The following is a 14,107-nucleotide window of genomic DNA, read 5'->3' on the forward strand; positions in this document are numbered from 1 at the left end:
GAAAGGAAAGAGACAAACGAAGAGAGGCAATCTCGTTGTACTCGTCCTGGTTACGCCAACGGCATAAACATTCTTGATAATCGGCAACATATCGGACAGGCGGATCCAATACGTATTAGATGCGAACACGCGACACTCATATCCGTCGAGCTTTCCTGGACAGCGGGAGAATGCAGTCGGTCGGATTATAGGACGGACTTATAACGCTGGTTGAAGCAGAGCAAATTAAAGTTGTACGCTACAGGTGCAGTGCGTCCTTCAAACATGGGAACGTAATATCGGATCGCAGTAACACACTATAAGGGATGGAAGAGGAGAAAGGGGGTTGGTGAAAAGGGATTGGGAATCAAACGCGTTGAGGTGGCAGGTCGACGTCATTCTTTTTTCTTTTCCGCCTTAACGAACATCACCGAGTTATCCGTTGAAAGGAGGAAGTGCGCCTCGAGATGGGAAGAGCTGGAAAAAAATTGAAACAAGAAAAATTGAAAAAGAGTTTAGCGTTGGTCGGACGATTTTTGAACTTGTCAGTGAGATTTCTTTCTTGACGCGCAAGAATGAAAAGTTTTATTGCCGATAAAAATTACTTACTGGACTTGGAATATTCGACACGTGAAAATGAGGGGAAAAATCATAGACATGTATAATATAACTATATATAATATATAAATGTACAGAGGTGTCTGGAAATAATAGCATTGAATAATAATCACTTATTTATTCTAACATTAATTTCTCTTATGTATATTTTCTTCTCTTTATATAATAATGACATGTACAATGGTATAACATTTATTATATTTCATGTATTACTTAACAATATTTAACGCAATATATGCTTTTTCACTTTTTCTTTTTTTTCTTTTTATTCTTCTTCTCATTATCACTGATTGTTCTTTTTTTTTAAAGCAAAAACGGTTCTCACATGCGTATACATATAAAGTGAATTATACAATATTTAAATAATGAATGAAATATGTCTTTTTGATGACAGAAAAATATAGTGAAGTGCAATTTCTTTTTTTAAGCGGTTTTTGTACAGAAAAGTATTCTACACGTGAAAGATACTCATTTTGTAATGTTATGTTAATGAGAATCTGGAAATTAATTTAAGAATAATAAGGCGTTATTAAATTCTATCGAATCTCTTTTTCTGTATTTTCAGTCTTCAATTATAAAAGAGATATGAGAGACTTATGTCTGAATTGTATGATTTACAAGGTATTTCACATAAAATATTAAGACATTTTTTTTGAAATTTTGACTTTTAAAAATGTTTTAGACAAAATTTATAGAGGAAAAGAAAGTTGATAATCTTTTAACTAAAGTCATTTTCCAAGATCATCAACTGACTCATTATTTTGTGTATAAAAATATTGAAACGATATAATCGAAAAATGAATGAATATTTCATCAAAGTTACATTAAATTAAATTATAAAATATTTTATAAACTATTTAATTTTATTTTTTATCCTTATAACTTTTTATGTTGAATATTGCGAGATAACGATTTGTATTAAAAGATTAGAGTGATTCTATTTAAAAAAACCTATAGGTTGACTTTCTTGAAACATAATCTAAAGTTAAAATTGTAGATTATCAACTTTTTTTCTCTTAAAACTCTACAAATGTATCTGTTTTTTACGAGTTTGGAGAAGTTTTGGAAAAAACATCTTGTGATATTTTATATGAAACACCTTATATATGTATGTGACATATGCATATGCGGATGATTTGATTTGTGTAGAATTTTATAATGTACTCTTTGCAGAAAAATTTGCTGATAAGATCGATCGCATAATTGAGAATCTATATCTATATCTACTGTTCTTCTGATTATCTGATATTCTGTTCATTTTTTTCATTATTTAGTAATTTAATGCTCGATTTAAAGAAAAATGGATTACACATGCTACGTTTTCCAAAAAACCTCGCGAATTTATAATGAATATGATCGAGTATTCTTGCAACGATGTCAATCGCACAATATTAGATTGTTCTAAATCGCATATGACATCGTTATTGTTAGGTAAACGTCAAATATAATTTTATCTATTGACATCTTGCTATTTATTACTATCATTAATATTATGCACGTACAATATGTAAAGCACACGCTTGCAGATATTTCTATACTCGATGCACGTATATCGAACGAAATATGTGAATATTTAGATGCTTATATTCTAATATATCATACACATAATATCTATAATATTTTAATTATAATTATTTATATATATTATATATTATATTATTATATATATATTATATTATCTATTACATTATATTCTAATATATATTATATGAGCCATTCACAGGCTAAAGTAATTAACTCCATTTTTTGAATTTTTTAAGATTTTAGTGCCAAAACATTTGATTGATCAATCAAGTGTTTTAGCACCAACAATTTTTAAAAATTCAAAAAATGAAGTTAATCACCTTAGCCTGTGGACAGCTCATATTAAAATTTTTTGTAAACGAGGAACAAATAAGAGAAAAAAATATAAATTTTTCACACATATGTATATTGGCTCTCTTATTTATTTCTCATGCATAATTCTGAAAGTAAAGATGAGATCCAAGAAAGAATCTGAAAGAATCTAGCTGAAGAAAATAGGTACCGTCAATGCAAAAATGTCAGGTGTCTTTTTATTTAATATATCTAGAAGCTCGACGAGCGTGAGAAAGATTTAAGCGTTCCCTTCAAGGGGATCGATACGGACGAGCTATTCGTTTTCTCCAACAAATCGCGTTCTATCGATTCCTCCGCGTTCGCTCCTTCAATTACCCGTTTAAGTAGCCATGTTCTCGGATCAGACCGCTTCATTGGAATTGAACTCGCGGAAAACTCTTCGCGAACGGATTACACAGAGTGCCGCGAAACTTTATCATTCACATATATAGATTTTCTTTTTTTATAATAATAGTACTTTATTAGGAAATCGTGACAAATTAAGATTCAGAAAAAAAAAACGGTTAAAAAATTATGAAAGTGGAGGAGATATTCTTGTCGTAAAAATAAAGATAAAATTGTTTTATATTAATGTGTTAAATATAAGATTCTAATAAGATTGGCTTGAGAAAAAATCATTATAATTTCATAAAAAAATAGTGATTAATTTTATTTTCGCGTTTGATTTCAATCGCGTCAAAAGAGTACTTAAATGCAAATGTATAAAAAAAACTTATGTAAGATATAAATAATATTGTTTGCAATAACAATTCAATGTTCGATTTAAAAAAAAATTATTTTATAATTATCAGGCATTTTCCATTCGAAATTCGAGAGAAATGTTCTTTTCAAAAAGTTGATGTCATAATCAGGATTTTACAATTAATAAAAAAATTGATGCAATTATTAATTGTAATATTAGTAAATCTTTGTAAATTTCAAGCATCAATAAAACTTGTTCGTCATAAGCATATTTGATATTAATTTAAGTGGAAAATGTCTATTAAATCTATCTAAAAAAATAAATTGCAATTTCATTGTATTTATTACTTGAAAACAATTCCCGTTATAAATGTCACGTTATAAATGTCACGTTATATATATGTCACATCTTAATATAAGCAGTAGAAATATTTTTGTTAAATCGATACCTCTGACAAAATATCACTAAAGCTTAATAATTTTCTTTCTTCTTTTATAGGATTCTTAGATAGAAACTCACTATTAAATTATATATCAATGCGATATAATTTCGACTTAGAGGCTATCATCAAATCGTTACGAGTTAAATTCTAAATATAACATAGTGTCTAATGTACGTTAAGTGTATTTCTCTTTGTATAACTTATGAATATATTACAACTTGATGGAAGTTATAAACTTGTAAGCTGTGCAAAATATATACGTTATGTCAAGCTATATATATCTAAAAGCTCTACACAAACACACACACACACACACACACACACACACACACACACACACACATATATATATATATATATATATACATACAAGAGAATCCAAAGATTCGAATGTTTTTTTAATGATTGATTTCTTAGGTGAATATTGAGTTAAACATAACAAAATCATTCAACAGAAATCATCATTATCCATCTAAATTTTTAATTTCTTAATATTGTATCTTTAACAGTCTTAAAACTCAAATTAAAAATTATTTAAATAATTATTCTGTATTATCTACAATTATATCTAAGGAATCTAGTTTTTTAATTATTTTTTATTTATATCTCTTTCTAAAATTTATTTCTCGAAAAATCCATTTCTTTAATTATTCATGAATTAAAAGTTTTTGATGACTTTTTAAAATAGCATTGATAAGAAGAGTTTAAATCGGGCGCTAAGAATTATCAAGCTCTTTTTTCGTAATTATGTATATATAATATTAATTTTATTATATTATATAAAATAATCTTTTTACGTAATCGATATTAGAAACAGCTACATTGTATTCTGTGATTAATATACACATGTTATGCATGCTTAATCATATCTTATTTTATAGTAACAACTATAAGCTTGTAGCTGTTTGTTAGATTTGGTGTTATCTGGTATGTGGATATATTTATTTTAATAATTGTTAAATTTTATTTTATCTTAATTAATGTAAAATCATACGAATAAACATACGATACCTTGTGCAAAATTTTTTATTATTTAATTGCAAGCATCATATGTATAGGTATACATTATAATTCCATCCACTTGAAATATTTTTGCAATTTTAAACAAAAAAATTAAATTAAAGGATTTTAAGTAATTTGAGATGCATGTCATGGTAGCAATAGTGAGTGAAAATGTGAAAAAGATTTGAATGTCAATTTTATGTATTTATTTTTTAATAAAATAATTTAATAAAGTTGTAAAAAAAAATGTAGCATTTTGAAATATATGCAAACTTCAGTGAAAAAACATTTTAATCAAGACATGTATCGAAGTAGAAATAGAAGAGAAATGTATCGGGAAACGTTTTAAAGACTCATGATAAAAAATAATTTTTCTTTATAACTAGGAATAGTTGATTTCTCTCTCTAAAAATCCATGTTTATTGATTTATATAATCAAAATTTGGATGATTAATTTAAACATATATATGTTTAACAACAGGACTCATAGTCAAAAGTAAATTGTCATTTTATTAATAATTTTTAATGAATAATTGATGAAACGGATATGTCATAAAGTAAATCTAAATTCAATCTCATAAGAAAAATCTATCTTCATAACATTCTAATTAACATTCTATAAAAAGAAATATAAATATGATTGATCTTTTAAATTATAATGAATTCTAACTAAATTTTACAGATATTTTACAACGCTTAAAGGAGATACTATTTTATTATTTTCTTTCTATGAAAGTGATATGGGAACGCTCATTCTAGTTGGTATTGAGTTTAATGCCGCTGCCATATGTTGGTAAATGAACAGATAAGGCTCGAGACTCACTTATTCGAGAAATGAAGAAATAGCGTTCTTTCTGAAACAAACGATCTTTTTGTTAACGAGAAAACATTTTAATACATTGCATCTAAATAGAAAGTTATCAATTTTTTACTTTAATCACTAATTGCATTAAATGCTTACGTTTAATATTAATTATAAGAAATTACGAGGAATTAATAAATCATTTATATATATTATTTAAATGATTCAAATGAATATTTTCCACTTTATTATGAGCAAATTGTTTTATATTTCCATTTTATTTATTTTTATTTGTTTCTATGAATGTATGGAGGATTATTATGGCACATAGGATCATGTAATACAAATATTACATCTTATAAGCTCTTTTCTCTTCCAAATTTATAAGTTTGATTGATATAAAAGTCAGATAATATTTTCGTTAATTTAGGTTTTATTTCGATTTAACATAATATATATATTTACAATTTTTACATTATTAACAAATACACATAGTAATTTTTTTATTACACACATATTTAACTGTTACATAGATTGACATAATTATTTATTTGTTATTTTTTGCGCTTTTTCTATATTTGACAATACTCTTTAAATTCATCTTTGTTTTATGTAGGTTAGTCTGAGTTTTTTTCGAATTTGTATCTTTATATGACTGGTATTATTTGTATCTGGTACTTATATGCTGGTTTATGCAAATTATAAAAAACAAAATAAACATGCATTTTATTTATTTATATATATATATATATATATATATATATATATATATGTGCGTATTTGTTTAAAAAATATTTTCATATCATTATATTCATATTATTTTCATATCATTTTTTCCATTCGGTAATTACATATACGCGTTCATTTTTATTATTTATTTGTTTATTTTGAAAATTACAGAAATAGTATTAAAATTTAATTTAGAATAATTCTAATGAATATAATAAAAATAACATAAACTTTTATTTAAAATATAGAAGGATATTTTTATTATTAATTTGAATACATAAATATGTTTGCGTGTAGATTAAAGTCCTTTAGGCAGGTTCTAAAAAAATATTTTGTTATTTGAAACTAATTTTTCTACTAATAATATAACAATATTGTAAATTTGATATACTTATTAAATTCAATATCTTAATTATCCATTGAATTATTAGGCAGTATCTTTAAATCTTTCTAATTTTGCGAAAATACTGAAAATGAGAAAAAAAGGAAAAAAAAGAAAAAGAAGATAAAAAGGAAGGAAAAAGAGGAAAAGAGTGACGAGAGGGAAAAAAAGATCTTGATTAACATTGATTGACGAAAGTCAATTTGCTAAACAATTTCTGACACAATTTTACTGATTAATCCTTAACAAGATATGCGATGTATCAGACTTTAAAATTTAAACTTTGCTTTCTAGCTGTTGTATTTATACGAAAAATATATAATTAAATAATAGAAGATATTTTAATTTTAATGCAGTAACTTTTTGTGTTTTTAGGTATTTTTTAGGTCTTATATACCTTAATATCTTGGATTAAATAATCAATAAAATGACTAATAATTTATATATATTTATATTTTATATATATTTAATATATTGAAAAAAACAAAAATATTTAAAAAATGAAAGATATAGTGTGCATGTGTGTGTGAGACGTCTCACTATATTGATTTTTTTACATTAGTAGTTAAAAATTAATAAAAATCACTGATATATTTTGTATATATTTTGCATATATTTTGCAATGGTATTTACCTTTATAAAATGAAAAAACAAAATAAAAATTATGAGCTAATGTTCAATGCAATTTTTACGTTTATCTAACAAGGCAATGTTTCGCACATTGGGAAAAATATATGTATACATATTTATATGTAGGGATTTTCTCTGCAATATTGATTCGTCAATGCGATTAACGTAGCAACATCAAGTAACGAAACCAATTTCTGCCGAATACAACCAATCGATTGCGATACGCGGATTTTGCATTGCAAATATTCTTACCACGCGATGCACCTTCCGATATTTTAATCGGCAAAGGAAAACGGTACTTGATATGTGAATAATTTAGTAAAGCAGACGGAAGCGATTTGTGCGATGATTGAGACGTTATGTTCCGAAAAAATTCGCGTGCTTTACACAAAGTGTAAAAGGAACGATATCGCGTAATCGCTCTTTAAAATCAAATAATTATAAATGTTCCTTAAACGATTTATCTCTCTCGCTGCCACTTTGCTGCGTTTCATAATATAACGAACTTTAATTAATCTCAAAATTTATATTCCATGAGAGAAATATATTCGCTCGAGTTTCGAAACAGTAGAACGCGTTTCTCGCAATTTTGTGAAAATTCGCAACCGCTGGGAAGTTGATAGTATTTTTCCACGCATTTTCGAGAGACAACTCGTCGACGTTATAATTTATTTTGATCCCGAGATACATCTGTTTACCACCGTTAATTATCGCCAGAGTTGCCTGGCATTCGACGCAGCTAATTTCAAATTTCGTTGATTTAGAATCGTAGCTCGATTACAATCGCATTGTGTCATTTTGCTTATTCCACCCTGGCACGTAATCATGATATCTGCGGTAATTATTATTTACACTTCGATGAATTTTTTCGCAAATGCCTCATTTGTGTCTCCTTAACCGTTTATTATTTATTTACCGTTGATTTCGCGAGAGGCTCAATTTTCCAGAATTACGGTCTATCGAATTTTTTGGCTCGCGCAAAAATTGCATTCTGCGATAGATTCGAGATACTCGATTTATATGCAAGCATATCTTCTTCGATCTACACTACAGTATTGCTGTTTCGAAAAGTGTACGCGCGGAGAATGGAACATCCATTTACATGTTTATATAGACAGATGGAAACTCGTATTTTGTGAAAATATCATCTCTTTTCATTCTTTTGTTTCCTCTTTAGTCGTTTCGGCGATCATAAAATAGTCACTATCAACTAAATGAAGCGTTATCAAGTCGATGTTCGCAGTCATTGCAGAAAAGAAGAGAGAAATGCTGTTTGTATAAGCAAGTGCAAATATGCAAATCAGAGTAAAGAATTATTGTAAATCAGAATAAAGAGTTATCGTATACAGAACTTTCTGTCTTTCACGCTGGAATTTATGAAATTTCGAGATTCGATCACGTTCAATTTCAGGGGAAAACTATCAGAGATCGTACATATTTTTCCCCAATAAATATATATGAATCTTTCCTTAGCGATTTTTTTCCTGAAAATTTTTTACCTAAAAAATCATTTTTTCCTCCAAAAAATTTAACATAAATAAAATATGAATATAATTTAATATAAATAAAATTTAATATATAAATAAAAATCTATTTAATATATTTAGAAAAAATGTTAAAGGAAAAAACAGATTTTATAAATATATGGATATTTTAAATAAATGGTACAAATTTATTTATTAAACGATTAAGGTAAACTTTACTTGAATTAAGCATCAATCTAGATTTTAATTTCTACGCTTTTGTAATATCGAGATTTTAACAGATATCATAAACAATAGCCTCCAATAAAATTTACGTCGAGAAAGAAAAATAGAAAAAGAGAAGAAAATTGATGCTTTCGATCAAGATTAGTTATTGGAAGAGAGGTGCAACTCAAGATACACATTTTGTAAGTTTTTTCACATTGTTGCGTGTTTGGTTTTAATAACAATATAAATACATAGGAAACTGCAGGTCATCATTCTCTTATGGATGTACGTGAAAAATCTGCTTCTATCTATCAAACAAGTGTTTTGCGATAACGTCTGTTTTAATCGATGTAGGCGCGTTTTATTTTTAGATTTAAATTTCACGGAAAAAGGTTGTAGTCGTTGAAATTGATAAATTTAAAAAGATATTATACTGTCAACTCATATTTATATTATTTGCATAATACAGGATATTTCAAAACCGTACTTTTTATTACAGAATTTTGACTAATTTTTTTTCGAAATAAAAAATTTCCTATTAAGGTATTTATAATTTTTAATAATTAGTAATTATATTAGTTATTATAAATATAAATAGCTATCGTGAAAATACTTTAATATTTTTCATTGCTTGTACTGTGCAAATTTTTAGATAATCAAACAATCACAATAAAATTACAAGATCTCGACTTTTAAAAGGGAAAAATTTCACATGACACACATCTAAAACACTCTTTGGTTCCAAGGTGTAAAATACGGTTGCAAATGTAGTGACACCTTTCCGAAACGACCTGCGCAGATGTTATGGGTCGGGTATGCAATAGACATCGAACCGATATCCGATTTTCATGAATTATTCAGAGATAGCAGGATAAAAAAAAAAAGAAAATTTATCGCGTCGTCAGGTCAACCATGTCTCGTTTCGGCAACAATGCACGGTAGTCGATCTAATATAATTTCTATTAGACATGCATCTTCGTACAATAAGGATTAACAAGAGTTTTATCGAATCGATTTTATATCATGTGAGAGAGAAAGGATGCGTGTGGGCAGATATTAAATTATTCTTTGGTAAAGTCGAATAAAGGGAGGATGAAGATTACATCTGATGAAGAGACGATTTTCAAAAAGATGTCAAAAAGAAAAAAAATACATTTAATAATATAATTTATAAAATTGTGTTTAAGGGCAAATATATATAAGTGTATTTCTTTAATAAGAAAATGCAAAAATTAATTTTCCTGCATTCTTTCCTTCTCTTTTATCCATCATAAGCGTTTATTTTAATGAAATAGTCTACTCTTTAGTTGCGTTGTATTTACAAAGGGAGAATCTTTGAAAATAAATATTCTTAATAATCATCTGTTCGATCAAGATCTGTTGAACCACACTTGAAGTAATCATCTTCTTTTTCTTTTTGTTTTCTTTTCAAACGAGACGAGAAGATGACAAGAGAATAATGGTCAAAGCAGTTCGTTGTTTCTATCGCCGTTTATTTTATCGATTTATCCGTCATCATGTCTTATTATCTATCTTCCTACCTTTTCTTCCTTCTCGCCTCACGTATGGCGCCTTTCATATTTTAAATTTATAAGTAATTGGTCACTGAAACTCCCCGCAACCTTTAAAAAAATATGACCGATCTGTTTCATGTATCTCGATTATTCTACAGCGCTATCGGAGCGAACAAAGCTCTCCGGCATTTATGAATTTTTATTTATTCGTCGAAATATATACCGAAACGGATACTCTTTTTGACTTGTCGCAGCTGGCCGGAATAGCAATAAGCGAGTGGCCGCGAAGCTAGCGACAACCGAAACATTCTGGCGGTTTTAGCTAGAACATTTTACAAGCGAGCAAATTTTGCAAAACGAAAAAATCCTTTCAAATGTATGCCGACTATATCGAAAACGATAAACATTAAAAATAATTGTTACACAAGAAATAATACTATAAAGTTAGAGATTCTTCTAAAATAAATAGATATTTTCTCGATGTCGAACAGAAAAAAAATACATTTAATAATATAATTTATAAAATTGTGTTTAAGAGCAAATATATACAAGTGTATTTCTTTAATAACAAAATGCAAAAATTAATTTTGAGACATTACACGAGCTTCAATAAATATATTTCTTTGGAGCGAATTTGATATTGGCGTCGTCATCTGGTCGCGATTGAACTGGGGAATTCAGATGAGAAACTTGAATCGAAACATAGCCTTGATTTTGGAGAGAAAATTACATATATACGTATTAGTCTTCAATTCATGTATTTTCGTAGCAACAATTTCTTTAATTCAAGTTTGATATAAATAATATTACTTTCTGTAATTGAATATAGTCTCTCTCTCTCTCTCTCTCTCTCTCTCACATCAAAAATTAGGATAATGAATAATTAGGTCAAGTCAGGTTGAGTTAAAATAGATTAAATTAACTACTAATTGAATTCCCTTTTTTTAGAAAAGAAACTATAAAAAGAGAAAAAAATATATTCATGTATATATTAGAGATTGAAAGCGTGTGTTCCACTTCATTTAAGTTCCAAAATTTTATCTCATACAATATATCTCTCTAAGTAAAAATGAAGAAAGGAGAGTAAAGGGAAAAACGGGATACTGTAAATTTTTATAAATAATTACAAAAATATATTTTCCAAGTTTTAAAGAGATTTAAAAAAATGTTATGATATTTTGTAAATAAAAATTAAATGCCTTAGAAAATTTAAATTTTGCAATTTTTTTTATTTTAAATAAGAAAACTTTAAATAAAGTATAAAAAACGCTATTAATATTATCGTTCATCAAATTTTCCATGAGTGAGTGCACAAAGAGTTGCAGCATAAAAACTCTCTCCCTCCCTCCGCCTTTTTAAATTAAATCTGGAGCTTCTCTTTAAATTATCCGTCACGAACAACAGATGCACGAAGCAGTTATAGAATTTCGACGTTCCACGTTCTAAATTTCAAAATTTCTCCTCAACATGGAAAACTTACAAAAGTTTGCGGAAACGTTTGCGATTATTTTTAACGAGATATTACGGAAACAGGTTGTGCATTATATTCGTCGTTCGCAGATATACGGGCTGCTTTTTACTTATGGAACTGTCTTCCAAAATCACTCCGTTTAATGCGAGATTGGAACGTGATGGGGTGAGGGAGGGAGTGGGCGGAAGGGATTGAGGAAACCGCGCAGCTGTCGGGAGCGTATATGCGGTCGTGCCGGAAAAGCATACCGACGTGACGGTGTAGTATCCGAAATAACCGCGAAAATCGCTCATCGACGGACTACCTCGCGTCATTCCGGATCGATCGTATAGTTTAATTAGCCGAGAACTCTCTCTCTCTCTTTCTTTCTCCTTTTCGCTGAGATGCGATGTTTTAAATTCATCTCACATGCAACATTGTAATATTAACATACTCGGTTTGACTTTTTCGTTTTCCCTTAATTTTCATTCATTAATACTTCGATAGATTTTGCTCTTTCCACCTGGCATTAGAAATATTTAAAACATTCAGCGACCAATCAAGACAAAGAAATTTTTTTGTTCTGATTAATTAATCAAATACTTCGAATGATTTGTAAGTGGAACGTACTCGTATATATTAAAACAATTTTTTTAGAATAGGATCAATTTCCTTTTATTCATTGATGCGAAAGATTGTAAAAAATTCATTGTATCTATCGGATAAAATTTCAAACAAAAATTACACAATTTCATGAAAAGTAATAATTTTTATTAAAAAATAGTTTTCGCTTTAATGTACTTCTCTCCATCTAAAAAAAAATTTTCAATATTTTATCAATCGTTAAAAAGAAATTCAAAATTTGATATCTAAATAATTTTATTTAAATATTTGAATCATTTAAATATATATGTAATGATAGAACTAGACAATATACATAAAAAAATCGATTTTAAGAAAAATTTTATAAGAAAATAAGAATATACTTCAATATATTACAGTTAACCGAAAAAATTAGTATGTTAACAAAAAATTGATCTTGATAAATGTAAAATAAGATTCAGATAATACACTAAAAGTAGAAATCGCACACAAAATAGTCATTATTAATCTTAATATTATTATACATTTTTATTAGAAAAAAATACAAAATCAACATAAATTTTCTACGAACTGATATATAAAATGTGTCGAGAAATAGTACAACTGAAAAGAAGGTGATTTCTGATGAAAATGTATAATAAAATTTTTGTGTGATATATATGTAATTATATTTTTATTATTTAAAAAGATGCATAAGATGTATGTGTTGATAGATTCGATCAATTATTAATAAATTACTTTTCGGCACACAAAATCATATATGCATTAAATATCATGCATTCATCATCATCAACGTCTTTGTACTTCTTTGATTATATTCCAATAGCAGTATTGCATGTATCACTTGTTGCACGTATTTATTATGTGGCACTGCTAAAAAGATCTGACTTAATAAAAAGCACTTCGCATATGTTCGATTTTATCGAAATTTTTTTGCGCACAACGTAAACAATCCTACAAAAATTCTACGCGAGCGCCGTTAAAAGGCAATTTTGAAATATATTAGCATTCAAAAATGCAAGATCAAATTTGTGATATGTTTTTCACTTCAATTTCTTTTGAAGACTGAAACCTAAATTTTATAATTGCAATAAAACTTCTCCAACTCAAAACATATTGAAATAGTTATTCCTTCTAACTTTAACTGCACATTTCTTCAAATTGTGACATGACGGAACAATTTGGAAATCAAAATTGTCATCAGCATAAAAAAAAAAAAAAAAAAAAAACAGAAAGTGCTTAATCTTACTTTTGAATTAAAAAAGAAGATATTTTTTCTTAAACTATGTAATTATACGGCTTTCACATGGGTGTGCAATTTTCCGCGCAAAGCAAAGTTTCATCTAGTGAAAGCCATTTTTTTTGTATACTGTATACTTTTGAACTGAAAGCGTCAGGCTGTAATGTAAAGTTACCTTATTTCACTCAAAAAGTTGTAAACCCATGTGAAACCGTACAATTGTAGACCAACTTTTTCACCAAAAATGTATCGAGCAATGGATTTCACTTTGAAAAGTTGCAAATCAATGTAAGATTTTCTTTTCATACTTTAGATTAATAAAGAAATGCTGTTTTAAATTTTTATAAAATTATAGAATTCCTCTAGAGCTTTAATATATTTTTGAACAAAAAATCTGTTTATTTCACAAACATGAATGATTATTATTCACTTATATAAATATTAAATTTTTATTCTCAATTTACA

The sequence above is a fragment of the Camponotus vicinus genome, unplaced genomic scaffold (genome assembly GCF_025532165.1).
Source record: "Camponotus vicinus isolate PSW18456_S1 unplaced genomic scaffold, iyCamVici1.0 SCAF_10, whole genome shotgun sequence".
In the NCBI taxonomy this organism is placed as follows: domain Eukaryota; kingdom Metazoa; phylum Arthropoda; class Insecta; order Hymenoptera; family Formicidae; genus Camponotus; species Camponotus vicinus.